The sequence below is a fragment of the Osmerus mordax genome, chromosome 20 (genome assembly GCF_038355195.1).
Source record: "Osmerus mordax isolate fOsmMor3 chromosome 20, fOsmMor3.pri, whole genome shotgun sequence".
Classification (NCBI taxonomy): domain Eukaryota; kingdom Metazoa; phylum Chordata; class Actinopteri; order Osmeriformes; family Osmeridae; genus Osmerus; species Osmerus mordax.
This window is the reverse complement of record NC_090069.1, coordinates 6090993-6109593: the sequence shown is the minus strand read 5'-3', so window position 1 is coordinate 6109593 and position 18601 is coordinate 6090993. Positions and strand designations below refer to the sequence as shown.

Here is an 18601-nt window from a genome sequence, read left to right as displayed (position 1 = left end):
CCCCTGCTGGGCACGGCAGGAGAAGAAAGATCTGTGCACACAACACAGTACCCAACAGAATGGGAAGGAAAACACAGTACCCAACAGAATAGGAAGGAACCAGTAGGGTTGCAAAGGGGCGGAAAGTTTCCGGTAAATTTACGGAAAGTTTCCACGGGAATTCTGGCTCGGGAATTGTCGGAATAAAAAAAAATAAAAAAAACACGTGCCAAAGTTTTTTTTGCAAAAGCATATAACAGGGAACTTCAATGTAGTTGAGAACAAGACTATGCACACCTAGCAGCTGGGCCCTGAATGCAGCTGGTTGGGAACATTGTCTGCCAGAAACATAAACCTAAACGTAAAACATTCTGTTGTTTTTGAACGTCTTTGTCGTAAGTGTTGCGTCTAAACATTTCAGCCCTATGCCTGGCAAGTGTGAGAGCGCCCTAGGAACCAGCATCTCTATGAACATCGATCTAAGGCTACGTTAACACCAAGTGTGTCCAACATATCACCAATACAACTTCTCAGTACATTACAGTAGCTATGAAATGTATATTGACAGAGAGACAGAGACCAAAGCTGAGAGAGACAGAGAGGGTGAGAGAGATAATGAAAGCTTCCATGCTAATTAAATCGTAACAGCATCCCTCTAGAGGACAGCACAGCACACCTCGTTACGGTGAAATGTAATCGTGTAAACGCAGATAGTCAGGTGACGTCACTTCCATGGAGGCTCAAATCAGAGGGTCTCTCTCTGGTAATTAAGTCCAATATATACAGGGAGCGCTTCCCCCTCCCCCTTGATGCTACATAAGGAGCCCAGATGGGAGTTACACCAGAGTCCAGACATCAAAGGCTCTGGCCTGGCATAATTTTATTATACCTTTCTCCATGACCAGGCCATATGTGTAATCTTCTCAGGCCAGGGTATGAGCAGCAGGAAACCTTCCGCTCACTGCAGCAAGGATCACCAGCTAAAATTCTAAACTCCTTAAGATGGACTGGATAGATAGGCTATTTAAGCAAAGTAAACAATTCTAGCCAGTCTGTCTGGGATGTAAATGAACAACTACACTATTTCTTAGAATTCTCATTCAACTCCCAGTTGGTGGGACAATAGTTATAATAACTGTAACCTGCAATTCCTTTTTACAAATGATGAATGAAAAAAGGTTCGTTCAGAAGCATAAGACCACCTTGCAATTATCCGTCTCCCTTGCGAAAGGGATTAAGGCCTTTTTTTAAACTCAACTTAAAAACAGTTTGATGTCATAGTCACAGACAACCTGCAAACAGCGGTAATTTACAAAGGTCTGTTCCTTCTCCGTCTACTGGCCACCATGTAATCAAACTGCCAGTCAACCCCCACAAACGCCTACAGATACACAAAACTGTCCCCTAAACACCAGTCAGATAAACACAGCTGGAACCTGGCAGTGCAGTTTTCCACATGGAGTGTCCACCCTCTGCACTACCCCACTGTTTCATATCTATCCACTGCAAAAAGGTTCACATCTGCAGTCAACCATTGAACCTTATGGTCTTGTTTGGTCTATGCAATCCCTCAATTAGTACTGCATCTCTCCTCTTTAACAGACACACACACAAAGACACCCACACACACACACAAAGACACCCACCAGGAACTGGAATTACAGTGGCAAGCTCTGAAAAACACATTAGGGGCTTTTGAATTGGCCTAATGTGGTTTTCAACTGAAAATATAAAGGGGATGTGCCATTTACCTGTTCATCTCCAGCTCAAATTGTCAATCTTTGGTTTTTATATTATTCCATTTGTGTGTGTGTCTACCCATTTCCATGAGCATGTGTGAGTATGTGCAACTGTATGTGCGCATGAGGAGAGTGTGACATGAGTTTCCATTAGAACCAACACATGCATGCACACACAAACACAAACACACACAGGGGCCATAATTATATACCTCCTTTTCCAGCTGTACTGCAATTAGTGTCTCCACAGGAGCTCTACTCTAGGGGGTGAGAGGACAGGAATAGACAGTGAGGGGGGAAACCAGAGAGAGGAGATGGATGAAGCAGGACAAAAAGACAGAGGGAGGCAACCAGAAGTTGAAAATGAAGAGAGATTGAGTGGGGGGGAGTGACTGACACAGATTGAGTGAATGGGATACAGTAGAGAGCAACCAAGAGTAGAGTGCATGGATACTAACAGTAAACATGGGCATGAGCACCGCTGATATGGCTGCTCACTGCTCTTGGCTGCCCTTGGAGGAAGAACTCCTTGGATGGGTAAAGGCAGAAGACAGATGACTTTGGTGGACACTCCGGCATGCGGGTGCTGTCGCTCCTGACTTGGTGTGCGTGTTAAACTGTCAAAATGTGTATCTTCTTTTACAGCACTAGCTACACTATATGGACAAAGGTATTGGGATAACTGACCATCACACTGATACGAGTTTCTTAAACGTCTAATTCCAAACTACTGGCAAGAATATGTAGTTGCGCCCCACCCCGCTTTTTAATTTATTCAAGGATTGTTTGATGTCATAATCACAGTCATAGTCAAACCATAAATTAGCTCAGGAGATAACACACTGTCCTTGGGTTCCTACATAAAACGGAAAAACTGGAGTGTCTAACCTCCCCATCACCTCATCCTTAATGTACATGTGGGCTAATTTGGATAACACTAACCAGTTTTTATTTCTTATTCAATTCCTTTCACCAAAAGGAAAGCGATTTACAGAGTGGTATGTAGACCACTACAATACAGCAGTCTTTTATTGCCCACATGGGACCCCCTGCTTCACCATTCTCGCTTGACCCACTTATTGAGCAACATCCAGCTAGACTGTCCCATCAGGACATGAAACTGGGGAGAACATGCAAGAAAAGACAAAGACAAATTTGAATAAAAAATTATATTCACAAAATTAAGATGTTTGAGTACATCTTATCCCCTGGTTGGTACCTTCATGGACCCCCTGTATTCATCAACCAGCCTCTCATTGAAGTGGACGATGTAGTCATCTATCTGCTCCAGAGGGCCAACTCATGTTCATGGATCCTGTTTTTTTTCCCCCTTCTCCAGTGCCTTTATCACCATACAGCCTCTATCTGTCCGGTAGACCACAATTTGTGAGGCTGCAGAGCTGTCTGCAGAGATGACCATGTGGTGAGCAGCACATGGGCTTCCCAAGGGATGGTACTGTGCCCCTTTCTGTTCATTCTGTACACTGATGACTTTTAAAGATCCTGTAAAGTGGACCTGGAAACGAGTTTTATCTTCGCCACACCACAGAATAATGTGTTATTAACTACCCATCCAAATTCGAATGAAAAAATAACACAGACAAGTATGTTAAATTAGGCTTTGAAATCGTGAAAAATCAGCAGTCTTCTCTGCTTGAGACTGGGGGGGCGTGTCGCCTGAAGGAGCTGAAGCTCCGCCCCTCGCTGCCTAGTGCCTACCTCCGACCCAGATAATGGACGCTATGTCAAGCAGAACAAAACCGTATAGAATTTGAATTTATTTGTTCAATGAGTGAAACATACAGATGCATATAAATGAAATGTTCCCCTGAGCTGTACAGTAAAAATGGACACCAGAGACAGCAGACAGTGAGCTCTCCAACTAGGCTACTTCACACACACACACACAAACACATCATTCTACACCGAGTAGCCTAATATCAAGTTAGCGGTTTGCACTAATTATAGCAGAGATACCTCTGGAAAAGTTATCTAGTATACAAGCACACAGAACTGTGTGATGAACTGCTGGCGGCGGTGGATGGTCCAGGTGCGAATTTATCATTTTGGCTCTGTATACCACCACAATGGATTTGAAATGAAACAATCAAGATGTGCTTTAAGTGCAGACTTTCAGCTTTAATTTCAGGGTATTTACATCCAAATCAGGTGAACGGTGTAGGAATTACAACACATTTCATATGTGGCCCCCCCCCTTTTTAAGGGACCAAAAGTAATTGGACAATTGGCTGCTCAGCTGTTCCATGGCCAGGTGTATGTTATTCCCTCATGGGAGTTCGTTATTTCATTGTCAAGGAGCAGATAAAAGGTCTAGAGTTCATTTCAAGTATGGTATTTGTGTTTGGAATCTGTTGCTGTCAACTCTCAATATGAAGTCCAAAGAGCTGTCACCATCAGTGAAGCAAGCCATAGTTAGGCTGAAAAATCAAAACAAACCTATCAGAGAGATAGCAAAAACATTAGGTGTGGCCAAATCAACAGTTTGGTACATTCTTAAAAAGAGAATGCACTGGTGAGCTCAGCAACACCAAAAGACCCGGAAGACCACGGAAAACAACTGTGGTGGATGACAGAAGAATTCTTTCCCTGGTGAAGAAAAACCCCTTCACAACAGTTGGCCAGATCAAGAACACTCTCCAGGAGGTAGGCGTATCTGTGTCAAAGTCAACAATTAAGAGAAGACTTCACCAGAGTAAATACAGAGGGTTCACCACAAGATGTAAACCATTGGTGAGTCTCAAAAACAGGAAGACCAGATTAGAGTTTGCCAAAAAACATCTAAAAGAGCCTGTACAGTTCTGGAACAACATCCTATGGACAGATGAGACCAAGATCAACTTGTACCAGAATGATGGGAATAGAAGAGTATGGAGAAGGGAAGGAACTGCTCATGATCCAAAGCATACCACCTCATCAGTGAAGCATGGTGGAGGTAGTGTTATGGCGTGGGCATGTATGGCTGCCAATGGAACTGGTTTCCTTGTATTTATCGATGATGTGACTGCTGACAAAAGCAGTAGGATGAATTCTGAAGTGTTTCGGGCAATATTATCTGCTCAGATTCAGTCAAATGCTTCAGAACTCATAGGACGGCGCTTCACAGTGCAGATGGACAATGACCCGAAGCATACTGCGAAAGCAACCAAAGAGTTTAAGGCAAAGAAGTGGAATGTTCTGCAATGGCCAAGTCAATCACCTGACCTAAATCCAATTGAGCATGCATTTCACTTGCTAAAGACAAAACTGAAGGGAAAATGCCCCAAGAACAAGCAGGAACTGAAGACAGTTGCAGTAGAGGCCTGGCAGAGCATCACCAGGGACGAAACCCAGCGTCTGGTGATGTCTATGGGTTCCAGACTTCAGGCTGTCATTGACTGCAAAGGATTTGCAACCAAGTATTAAAAGTGACAATTAGATTTATGATTATGTTAGTTTGTCCAATTATTTTTGGTCCCTTAAAAAGGGGGGGGCCACATATAAAATGTGTTATAATTCCTACACCGTTCACCTGATTTGGATGTAAATGGTATACAGAGCCAAAATGATGAAAATTGTGTCAATGTCCAAATATTTATGGACCTAACTGTAAATGGCGTTGCAGCTGGAGTTCTTGCATCCAGGGAAGATGCAGTTGCGGGTGGTGGGAGACATCCTGAAGCTAGCTAGCTGATGTAAGCTACAATAACAGTACAGCAGGAGAGCCATTCAGTGATCTGACGTAGATGGGGCGAAATGACGTAGATAGGGCATTTTTTGGCTCCGCCCATTAAAACTTGATCTGAAAACGGAAGAGAAACTGTTCTTCGGTCTAACTCCACATTTCAGTGCAACAAAGTTTTAGCGCTTTGCACATGCTTTCAGGAACTCATTTCACACGTATATAATGTACTTAGAAGCAAAAAATGGAATTTATTTTACATGATCTTTAATACAAACTGAGATACTTGGCATCTGCAGAAGTTTTTGGATGATACTGCTGTCGTGGGGTGTGTCAGAAATGGTCAGGAGTACAAAGAACAAAAAAGAAAATAGGATGGTGCGAGAGGAACTACGTGCAGCTAAACTTCTCCAAGAAGAAGATGGTTGGGAATTTCCAGGTGGACTGAGGCACCCTCAACCCTTGTTCTCTTCCAGGGGACTGGGGTTGACACAGCCGGGTTCTACAAGTAGGCTACCTGGGAGTCCACTTGGATAACAGGCTGGAGTGGGCTGGCAACACCACAGACCCTCTACAAAAATGGGCAGAGCAGACGCTACTTCCTGAAAAAGCTTCAGTCCTTTGATGTGTGCAGTTCTTTACTGCATACATACACACCAGTCTGTAGTCCCCAGTGTCATCTTCAGTGCTGTGGTGTGTTGGGATGCTTGCATCAAGGTGGGTGATGCCAACAGAATTACCAAACGGACCAGGAAAGCAAGGCTCTGTTCAAGGGACTAACCTTGGCACGCTGGAGGAAGTGGCAGAGGCAAGGACACTTGCTGCGGGCCATTTTGAACAATGCCTGTGCCACCTCACGGTTGTGGTGAAGGGGAGCACCTTTATCGTGAGACTGATCACACCCTGATGTCACATAGAGCACTATCAGAAGTCCTTCTTATCTGTGGCCATTAAGACTCTATAATGCTTCACTGTGAGAAGGAACACTGGCAATGCTGGGGCACCACTCAATCACCTAACCTCCATATTACCATCTTGGTATCTTATTCCAAACAGCATTTATACTGCATTGCTGTTTGCACTGTTCACTACTAGGTACATTGCACATATTTATATACCGGCACTCCATTTGCTGATTCATCCTATATATTTTTTTATTGTATTTAGTTTGCAGTATGTATGTATGGCAGCGGTATTGCATACAGTACTTGTCATTAGTGTCACCTGTATTAAATCATTTTGTACATACTAAATTAATCCTGTGTATTACCCCATGAACAGTCCTGTGTAATTTAGTAATTTTCCAGTTTTATTTCTTTATCTGTAGTGCTGTGATTTTCCTGCTGCTACTACTATTTTCTGTTACTCGATTTACTATAGTATGGGAGTGGTAGTACAGCTCTGGAAAAATTGAGACCACTGCACCTTTTTCTTTCATTTAATTTTTTTGGAGAAGGACAATTTTGAGTGAGGAACAGAAGGGTACAATTTGCAGTGCCCTCTTAAATTTTACCCTTGTGTTCCTCACTCAAAATTGTCCTTCTCAACTTTTTTTTAAAGGAAAGAAAAAGGTGCAGTGGTCTCTTAATATTTTCCAGAGCTGTAGTGTCAAAGAATTATTTACCAACATCTGGCAATAAAGACTATCACCTTGGAGGAAAAGCTGCGCACAACTCTATTACAGAGGTGAGCATAAATCTATACACAACAGGCCATTACAGGATGCTCATCTGTTCACTCTATAAATGACTGCCTCTTCCTCCGTCGGGAAGTCCTTTACCCATTTACCCTGTACACGAGGAGACATGCAATTCTATTCAAGCCATTGGCAGTTTAAGCCGGTTTATTTTGAAAGTGCAGCTGTCATAGTACCCTGAGGTGCTTCACTTTACTAAAGCGTAAACTTGTCAGAAAATCTAAAAGAAACAAGGAAGTGATCTTTTTTTGCACAGCTACACTGCAAAAACCTGTAGATGCTAATCTTGGACGACTAACACACGCCGTTTGTTAGGTTGTACTGACTTCAGTTTAAGATGAGGGCTGGAGACTTCAGCCAACAGTATGATGCCCTTGGTGCTTGATTCCCCCCCCCCCACACACACACACACACACACCAATTACCTTATCTAGCACTTTAACTTACGTATATATTATAAATAAAGACTGCCTTTGTGCTCAGACAGACCCATCCGGCAGGGTCTGGGTGTAGCAGACAACATACCCCCCCTTACCTTCTCTCAAAGGGTAATGCAGTTGAGCCACTGTGCTAATGAGCAGCCTAGAAAAAAGTCAAGGCTGAGAGCTTGGCCCGAGGGCATGGTCGCCCTCTCTTCCGCAGTGCATTTTGGCTCTGACGAGAACCGTTGGGATGGACTGAGGTGCAGGGTGGATGGATTGGGAATTGGGGATGAGTCAAAGAGCGAACATCAACAGAGAGAGGGGGAAGGGGAGGGAGGGATTAGAGAATGTCAGAAAGACAGGACACAATCAAGTGAGACATTCCACATGATTTAAATAATGAAAGAGAAAGATGAGAATGAAAAGAAGGATGACGTTGAGCTTCTACATTTTTTATGTCCATTTGTTTCTTCTTTCAAATATACCTAATAAATAAGATGATAAAGCAAACTGCTTTCAAATGACAAGTTGAGGCAATTCACACCTTTCACACCACTGTGATGAAGTGATGAACTGAATAATGCAACAGAATAAAGGACTGGAGCTATAAACCAAGCCATAAGAATATAGGCCTACCCTTTAGAATAGCACAGACTACAAAGGGCTATCAATATTTATGATGTTCACATCAATATAATACATGACAAAGTGGGTTGGTGAAGTGAGGCAACCCATAACTGTTTTATGAAAAGGACACTATAGGGTGCAGGTACTTTTGTTCACACACTAATACAAAGGACATTTATACTGACCTGTGATCCATGACTGTTTATCTTTTAATATTATTCACTCTCAACATGTAAATCATAATTCATATACAAATTGTATCAGACCAATTTACCAATATTATCAATAACTTGGAGATATGAGTTGTAAGAATATATATTTGCATTCTATTAAGGCAACTGACCAAACAATGTGGGGGGAAATAAATAATTTCCAATGCATATAAATTCTGTTTTCCTTTTTATAGAAGGCCTGATTCACTGAAAGGCTTACTCATGCACTCATATAAGCTGTCAGTGTCTACTTTACATCTTGCTTGAAATTTCCACTCAAATTTATGGCTTCCCTTCACCATAGAGATGGGGAAAGAACAGAATCAAAGACTGAGGACCTGTTTCATTTTGTCACAAGCTACATGAAAAGAATCTGTCATGGTTCCTTAAGTCAGTGCTGCTCTGCAGTTGCCAGATCAGACAAAAACCATTATTCTGACAGTAAGAATCCCCCATGCAACAGATAGGGAGTACTGACATACAAACACTGCATTGTCTCACACAATCTCCCTCTTTCTCTCAGTGTGTATGTGTGTGTGATTGTCTGCCTCAGACAAACACAGTTACAGTGTCAGTGATAGTCTCACACGAACACACACATCTAGACCGGAACAGTCACACACACACACCCTTAGGCACCCATTGATAGCACAAGATCACCCTTACACACTCTCTCTCTCTCTCTCTCTCATCTGTGTACACACACACACAGAGGTGCACAGATGTCACCCAGGAGCAGAGAGAGAGAGAGAGCAGATGACCAGCAGCGGCTCTCTCACACATGATTGACTTAAACCCCATTATATATATTTCAGCGGGGTAACTGTCGGAGGGAAGGAACAAGGGATTACTAGGGTCTGAAAAAGAGTATGAGACAGAGACAGACACAGACAGACAGAGAGAGAGGGGAGGCTCGGACCTACTGGGCTGCCTGAGTCTCTCCTGAATTTCTCCTAGGGCTGGGCGGTATGACGGTATACACCGTCCGACGGTAGAAATGTGTCTACCGGGAGAGATTTGGCAATACCGTTTCAACCGCGGTATACTTTTATACTATATTTTTGTATTGCACGTGTCAATTAAATGTCTGGTTGTTGTATTGTATATAAGCCATCGTATAAATCGCATTCTTGCGACATTTAGAATTGTAGTTTAACTTTTATTTGATTTGCTATTTTCGTTTGACCTTGAAGCACATTTGCGTTGGTCTGACGGAACGGAGTGTATTTTGTCTATGCGGACCACATTCATGCCGATGCTAATTAATTATATATTTGATGACCCATTCTGCAGGTAACCAATTCGATTTGTTGTTCAAGTTTTATGTATCCTGCTGTAAAATGATTGTTGTAAAATTACACTGGCGTTGCTAGCATTCTTGATCATGACTAGTGAAGGCCAACTAGGCTACTTACTAACTGTAAGTCGCTCTGGATAAGAGCGTCTGCTAAATGTAAATATATAACTGAGAGTGAGGTCATGCCGGGAAATATCAAACTGAGGCTTTAACATATTGACCAAGCTTTAACGAGGTTGATATGCCGAAACCAAAGTTAGATATGGATAGTAAAACTCTGATCGCTTTTGCTCATTTTGAAACTTTCGTCGGAGGCCATTACGGATCCGTATTCAGCTGTGAGTAGGTCACCATGCGGATGGCATGACTGCGCATCAGCCAATCGGAACGCTCGTACTCTTAACTTTTTTGAGTCTTTTGTTTTTAACTGGAGTGTTGTCTCATGTGAGGCAGTTGTTTTTATTTGTAATAAATAATCGAGTGTGATGATGAAGTATAGCATGGTTATTTTGTACCATTTCTTAATTGAATTTACAGAACAATTACTATACCGTGATATATACCGTAACCGTGATATAAAATGACTCATACCGTGATAGAAGATTTTGGACATATCGCCCACCCCTAATTTCTCCTATCCTCTGGTTCAATTGGAAGTCAGCCAGAACCATACAGACACACACACACACAACTGGAGCAAAGAAGAGAAATAGGGGCCAGGGGGAGAAGGAGAGAGTGCAACTGCCATGTACACATTGAATGAAGGATATGTGAGTGAGTGAGTGAGTGAGATAGAGAGAGAGAAATTGTGGAAAAGCATCAGGGACTGATGCAAGAGAGAAATTACAGTGTGTGCAAGTCAGGGAGGATGCAGACAGAGACTAAAGTGATCTATTCCCTCTCCTTGTAATTGGAAAACATTCCGCACAAATGGCCACTCAAATAATTAACGCTACAATGTCAGCGATGGTATCTGGTCATCAGTTTTAGCTAATAGCTCCACTGAGAAAATCCCAATGTTCCTGCCATGCGGCACCCCATTATCATTCTCCTGACCTTCAAGTGCCCAGCATCCTTCAGACGTATGTCTTCCAGGGGGCACTTTCCACCCTGGACAGAAATTGAGGACAAGTCCATTTGCCATTGATTCTAAACCAATGACTGGCATTCCCCTTGCAGTCAGAGGTCATAGTATTTTTGTCCACGACTGAGCTAATTATTTTCATTAGCTCTTGATACTAAATGTTACAAAAACACATGGCTGGAAGTTCAAATGAAAGCGTTAGCTTCAAGACTAAATACACTTTTTGGCTGACAACAAACATTAGAAAAAAACAGTTGGGTTGTAAACGCAACTCCCCAAAGACAGATGACGTGGGTAAACAACAAGCTGGTCAAAACATCGTCATGCTGGGTAGTGGTCCAGCCGTCAGGCTATTCCATCCCCCCATTGCTTTCACTGTTTCTCCCTACACACACACACACACACACACACACACACACACACACACACACACACACACACACACACACACACACACACACACACACACACACACACACACACACACACACACACACACACACACACACACACACACACACACACACACACACACACACACACACACACACACACACACACACACACACACACACACACACACACACACACACACACACACACACACACACACACACACACACACACACACACACACACACACACACACACACACACACACACACACACACACACACACACACCTTGGCTCCTCAGGCGTTGGTATGGCAACCATTCACCGCTCCAAATTTCAGGCCGGCTGGCCGCTGTGTGGATTACAGAGTGGCTTTGACGGTTTCCCTAGGTAACAGCCCTCAAGACACAGCAGCATAGAATAGTGGCCGAACTTTGAGACGAGGGGTCACTGTGTCTTACAGTGTGTCTGTACAACAGTGCAAGACCATGTACCTGAAAAATGTTATGTTGTTTACTGTATAATACCCTCTCTTCAATGTAATTTAACCCTTGTGTTATCTTCGGGTCATTCTGACCCATCAGTCATTGTGACCCACCGTCGTATTGCGACAAATTTACCTCATACAAAAACAAAGTGAAGCATTTTCTTTTAACTGTCGGGCTGTCTCAGACCCCCCACATTGGAATGGTTAAAAGAAAATTATTTTTATTTGTTTTTGTATTGGGTAAAAACAACGATGGTTCGTTATGAACCTTTGGGTCATGTGACCCGAAGGCAGCACGAGGGTTAAGTAAAGCCTTTCTATTTAAAAGAGACAAGTCACCCCAAAATCAAAAAATCATATTTTTTCCTCTTTATCAATCTAGACTTGTTTTCCTGTGAGCTGCCAAGTTGTTGGGATATCGTCAGTAGATACCTGCCTTCTCTTGAATATAATGGAAATAGCTTTGGCAAGTCTTGTGGTGTTCAAAGCGCCAATAAAAATACATATGAAAAACAGCAATGTCTCTACAGAAATCATGGCCCGGTTACTAAAGATAATCCACCGTGTTGTGAGCAGTCTCATGTAGGAACTGTTTCAACCAAACTAAACTCACCAACCGTATCAAACCGCAGAAGGTGCATCTACTTATGGACGAGAGGCTAGTGTCTGTGAGAGTTCACAATACCTGCTCCAGAGGGAACGCATCTCGGGTCATTATGGGAAATTGGGTGTAGATCAATGGGATTATTTTTTTTACATTAATTTACAATTAAATTAACCATACAATTAAGTGTTCTGAATGTGAAGGACCATGAAAGTACCATGATAAAGATAATGGGACTTTCAGAAGTGGTACACTGGAAACAGGTGCTTTAGGTGGCAAGTCCAATGGGATTTACAGTTAGGGGCTGTGGTTACATAAGGCAAAAAAAACAGGCTGATACATTCTGTCATCCTTATAAGAAACTTAATTTTGTAAAAGGCATCCTCGCCAACATTTTGACCCAGCTTTGGTCTTTCTTCAGAGAACATCCACCACATCTTAAACCCCTAATTTTTGCTGAAGTACCATGAAAACATTTTGTGTGTTAATCCTCACAGGCCTTAGGTTTTGACCGTGTCGAATCGATCCCTAAAGTGTCCTAGTGTTGCGATGGTAAATGTTGAGCAGACAGGTGAAAGGACCAGACGAGTGTGGGGACATTTCCCTTAGAGCAATCTGGCAGATCTCCCTCTATGGTCCCTTTCTCAGGCCAGACCTGCCCCATTGCTAAGGGGTGAATGGACTCTTGCTGGCCTTTCTCAGACATGAGTGTTTCTGGCACATTCAGGACCCAGGAGAGAGAGAGAGGCTGGGAGTTAGTGTGAAAAAGCAAGAGAGAGAGGAGGTAAGCGAGAAGGGGCCAGAGAGGAGTGGAAAAGAGAGAACAGCTGAATCAGGTTTCATTAGCCTTTCTCTGTCAAAACCTCTCCGTTCTTTTTGGCACACTCAGACAAGGCTCCAGGACAGAAAGACGCAGAGAGCCAGAGAGTGTTAATGCTGGATGAAGAGAAAAGCTAGAGGGCCCACAATCAAAATCAATGTTTTGCTATGGCTTTTTGCAATTCTTATAATTCAATCTCTGAATCAATGGCAATTAAATGCCAGATGAGATAATCAACAAACTTATGGTAGGCCTAACAATTTGATAACACTTTAAATTACAGCTGTATAGCACATATAGGAAAAGTACATGTATAAGGGGTTGAGTGAGAATTTAATTGGCATAAATGTTGGCATCAACGTTTCCCGTAACAGTTGGGTACATGTGAATCTGAAGACTGGAGTAGACCTACTATATCTAGCTTCTCTACGAACATGACAACTAATCCTTTTGAAATTGATCTGGAGCACACCCACAGACCACATTCTGTGTACAAGTTAGGCACGTTCAATAAAGATACAAGACAGACAAAATGACTACAGTAGTCGACTTATTATACATGCAATTTTTCAGTTAGAGTGATCATTACCGTTGGTACATTCACTGCATGTTGTATTCATCAAGGAAGGTTTAATAGATGCGTCTGGCCTGCAAACCAGAACCATATTTCTAGTTAGCCTGCAAACTGATATCTTTGCATATCTGAGATGGCAAGTGAGGCAGCCTCTTGCAATGCCAGACATGTAAACAGCTGCAAGTGGTGTGGACACCCTTAGATGACCTCACTGCCTGTCATGGCTTGGAGAGTGCAAAGATGTATGCTTAAGGTAAACACCACTCAGAAACTCAATGAGTATGGGTCTTTGAGGTATGGTGAGAAACTTGATGTTGATTTTGATTATGCTCAAATGAGTCAGATTAAAGATAAATAATAAAAACCTTTAACACCAAGTCTAGTGTAAGGCTGATGTTTTCCAGCACAACACACACAGATGTCACCAACGTGCCCATCTAACTTGATAGGTGGAGATCGGAGGGATAAGGACAATAGGGGGTTGTGTGGTTAAGGGAGAATAAAACTGCACAGTCAAGATGATTCTCCTTAGCGGGAAGAGCCTCAGGCCTGCAGTCACTGACACAGCAGAGGTGTCAGTCAATGGGCCTCCAACCACGATCGGATCATGGCTACTTGAAAGACGAACATCATCCACAGTGTGTAGAGAGGACACTGGGGAGGATGAGGGAAATTGTTACACTGAATGTACATTCAAGCTTTATGCCCCTTGGGTATTTGTGTAGATCTGAAGGTGATGGATTAAAACGAATCCATCCGTGTGTGCATTTCCACCTTGTGCTAAAAGAATTATGGGACATCCTACTTACACATTTTTGACCATTTGAACTGTTCTCATACATACATGTAGTAAAAAAAAGAAAAAAAAAGGTCTGGTTAAAAAGAAAAAGACTAGAGTAAGCCTAACAACCACTTGAAAGGCATCTCCAAAGAACCCTGTTTCACCTTACCCTAGTGTCCCAATTACCACAGAGCACGAAGAACAAAGGAGACAAGACAAAAAACTGCAATGACACACTTTACATTTTGTTCATTGGCAACCTAAGCAAAACACTTACTGTATGAGCTTTAACCATCGACAACATTGCTTACAGCCCAACATGTTAGAGACAATTATTTGAGACTATCCAAATGTGTCTTTATATCAAAAGAGGAGAGGCTAATCCCTCTGTGTATGTAGTATGTGACTGCATTTCATGCCCACAGATAAAAAGCTGCACTGTGTGTCCCACCCCAACACACCTTCCTGACAGTTACGGTCATGCAAATGAGAAGATTTGTTTTTTCTTTTAAAATGGCTTTTGGGGGTAACTGACTAAGTTTGAAGCACTCACTGTTGCCAGCTCTGCTCAGAAAGGTTGCAGTGTGAGAAAAGACGCTTGTCGCTGAGATCATGACCTCATGTTTATCTTGTCTGTGGTGAAAACATTCAGTATGGGGTGTGGTTATAATTCGGCAAGTATTCAATTTCTTCTGTGATGACGTTGAACTGATCAGAGCAAAATGCATTTTCATCTTTGGCTGAACAATACCGTTGTATTCCATTTCAAGTTTGCAGGGTGCTGTGTTTGTGTCTCCTCATCATAACATATAATGTACAGTACCGTGGTGTGAGAGGATGATGATTATTTTTTAAACATTTGCTTATTCTAGAGCAGTGGCACTGAGTGAGACAGATACTGCAGATAGATGTCGGACCCACTTTACTTGATTTCTACTAACTACCTGTACAGTCCCATCAATTCCTTGTCCAGTGGAATTAGTGCTGGCATTGCAATGGCACTGACAAATAAATAGGGGTAGTGAGGGTGTGTCCTCTGAAGTAAGCAGCCATGATTGGTGCACTCTTAGTCTTATAAGAACAAGTTTACAATCACCAGTGAACAACTAATACTGGACAGTCCATGAATTCAGTTTTAATTTAAATCAATTAAACTGTATTAGACTGGATTGAATCCAGGCTACTGACTAGACAAGAAACTTAAGAGTTCAACAGCTACAGCATGGTTCCAGATTTCACAGGAAACCAAACAAGATTTAACCAAATAACTGCTGACAGGCTTACTAGAAGCTTGCTTTCCTGTGACACCAGTTCCTCTGGTTTCACTTTCGCCTCTGTGTTCTACAATGCTTAGACAAACAAATTCTGACCATGGGGATTTTCTGCACAAACAAACTTGCTTGACGTCAAAGTGACCATGGTGATAATTTTGCACAACCAAACTTGTTTGAAAGGTGGTAACAACCAAAAGTTGAATCATGCAAACATTTCCACACTGGAACACCATCACACAGCAGAAACCATGGTGCCATTGAGCTACCAGGGCTACAAGCTACCTTAAGAATGCAAGCTGATAATGTCAGTGCACTTGAAAAGTATCTTTGAGACAGAACATTGCTATGCATTTCTATCAAGTTCAGGTTGTTGCTTCGCTGATATGGTTTATACAAGTTACATTAGCAGTGGGCTACTGAAATACAACAAAGGCAGTGTACTCTAAAGTTTACTAGCCAGTGTATGGGTGGATGAACACAATTGCTAGCTTTAGAATAAATTGCTGCACCCACACAGAGTAATAGACCTCTATTCAAAAATATGTATAACTAAATCGCAAAAACTGTGAATCTATTGTGTGCAATTCAGGCAATGGATTCAAATTGAGTCTAGGGAGGATGAGACATGGTGTACCCATATGTGGGAGTGGGAGCGCTGGAGAGGCGCCATGATGGGTGTATGGGGTGGGTCCGGGGCGTTTCAAGGACAACTGAGTGGACCTACAGTATCTCTGCTTAAGAGCTACTATATGGAACAATAGGTAATCAGTCTAGGTTACTGAGAAAGGGATGCAGGTTGCTTCTCCACATTCAAGAGAATCGTGAACATAGCAACCTAAGCTTCAGATAAAAAGGAGCCAATTTCCCCAAACCAATACTGCAAGCTTTGCTGCTGTAAGATAACTTGATTGGACATATCCCATCATGGCTCTACAACCTAATCCTAGTATCAACTGTTAGTAACCAGTATAATTAATCAACAAAAAAGGTAAAATTACTTGATGGAAGTAACAATTCAGTCCATGTGTAAAAAATGTGGTTGCAGATCTGATCATTGCACAAAACTGAGCACTGCAAGGGAACCTCTTTTAAACATGTAGTCTATTGTATACGATCACATTTTAACTGAGAAGCAATTCGATAAAGCTCTTTATCATATACTAAACTGACATTAAATTAAAAGGGAAATAGCCTAATGGATGGGAATTATAATAGGCAAAAACAGTTGGAATGAAAATTTGAAGAATCCTTAAGTTTCAACTCAGTAGCGTAACAAATAATTGGGCTTGTAGTAAGTTGTAAGAAGCAAAAACGACTCTGGAGCAAATCACGTCCAATTGAGAGTTGTGTCTAAGAGGAATTTAAACTGGCCGAATAGCATTGAACAGTTGTTTAATTTTCAGAATGAGTCTCACAGGCAGTCCATGTATGATAGTTGTATGTGGCTGGTAGGATAGGATATGGTAAGGTATTACACTAGGTCTGATTACACTGATGAAGAGGTAGATTCTATGTCTATGTAGTCTTCACTTCCCACCCACAAACTTTTGTAAACTTCACCAACCAGGCTGTCTCTCTTTATAGAAATCAAGGACAGGACAGTGTATCCTTTCACAAGACATTGTCCGACATCTATGATGATAGAAGCTATATGTAAATGAAGTTTAAGCCTGGTTGCATCATTTGGACCTGTTCTTGTCTTATCTTACTAGGCACTGGCACAATCTCCTAATACTATGAGCAAAAGCAATGGTGCTCAACCCCATGTGGGACACATGAACAGTTTCACAAGGTTGTGGTGAGGATCAAAACACACACTACCATTTCTCATGGTCTTTGCATAGTAAATATTAAATAAACATTGCCTACGGATTTTTATGATCTTTGCAGCAAAGATAATTTAATCTGACAATACAATTCACAACAGCAGAAGGTTCGAGAGCTAGAGGACATGAAGGAATGCCAAGGAAATCACTCGGATTCATCGAATTTGAATATCCATTTACACATAATAAAGGGGTCATAAGCACTGCATTCATATGCTCGTCTATAGGTCTATTGTTGAAATAACACGTGTTATTTCAATAATAGACCATGCAATATCTTAAGATGGCGCGATTCGGTTGGATATTTATTTCTTACATGCATTAAAGGAGGACCCAAAGAGTTAATTAAAAAGAGACTGGAATGAATGAACGCACTTGAGAAAATCACGTACGATTCTTAGGCTACTAGGAAACAAAATCTTTGAGCCGCATTGCCAATTGTTTGCTTTACACACGATCTTAAAGGGCAACCTAAAAGCATATTAAAGTAGTCTACTGTACACAACACCCACCTTCTCGCTCGTATCACCTTTACCCTGCGTTAGCCCTCGTCATAACGCAAACAATGTAGGCTATTCCACGGCTTTAGTCGAAAGATAAAATGTGGCTGTAGACACCGCGGAAATAAAAATGACTACAGTAATCAAATTCGCAGTAGCCTGGGGGTGTTGTTCCTTACCTCTCCAAAAGCGAGGATCAATCCCTCGCTGTTGCGTCTAGCTGCTGTATCAATTTGGGAACGCAAGGACAATCACACACCGCAAAACGCAATCCAATTTTGTAGAATCCAGGCGACGTTTTCGTAACCACTGTTCCTTCGATGCGAAAAAAAAACAAGGTCGCAACGGATCAACAATGAAACGTGAACATCCTATTGAACTACATCAGACGTAGCCTATTCATATAAACATGGCAGTGATATGTAAAAATGTCACTCACGCACAATAGGGAAAAATTGCGACAGCAGGAAGTGTCAGGTAGGTGCACTTAACCTGACAGCTAGGTGTATTGCCTAATCATCCGTTCGAATCCACATAAAGTCCCGCCTTCATATTGAACAAACCAATCGTCAAGTCCGCAAACTGGGTCTATGCAAATATCTGGAT

At 42.1% G+C, this 18601-nt stretch overlaps 1 protein-coding gene across 2 annotated transcripts in view; it reads right to left on the bottom strand.

Moving 5' to 3' along the window:
• The window catches only part of LOC136964503 (ras-specific guanine nucleotide-releasing factor RalGPS1-like), a 127045-nt gene extending 108647 nt beyond the window's left edge, over positions 1-18398 (bottom strand). For both annotated transcript variants that reach the window (XM_067258654.1, XM_067258655.1), the window contains exon 1: positions 18175-18398. The gene's annotated coding sequence lies outside the window, so the exon portion shown is untranslated. The remainder of the gene's footprint in view (positions 1-18174) is intronic.
• Between the last annotated feature and the right edge of the window lie 203 nt (positions 18399-18601).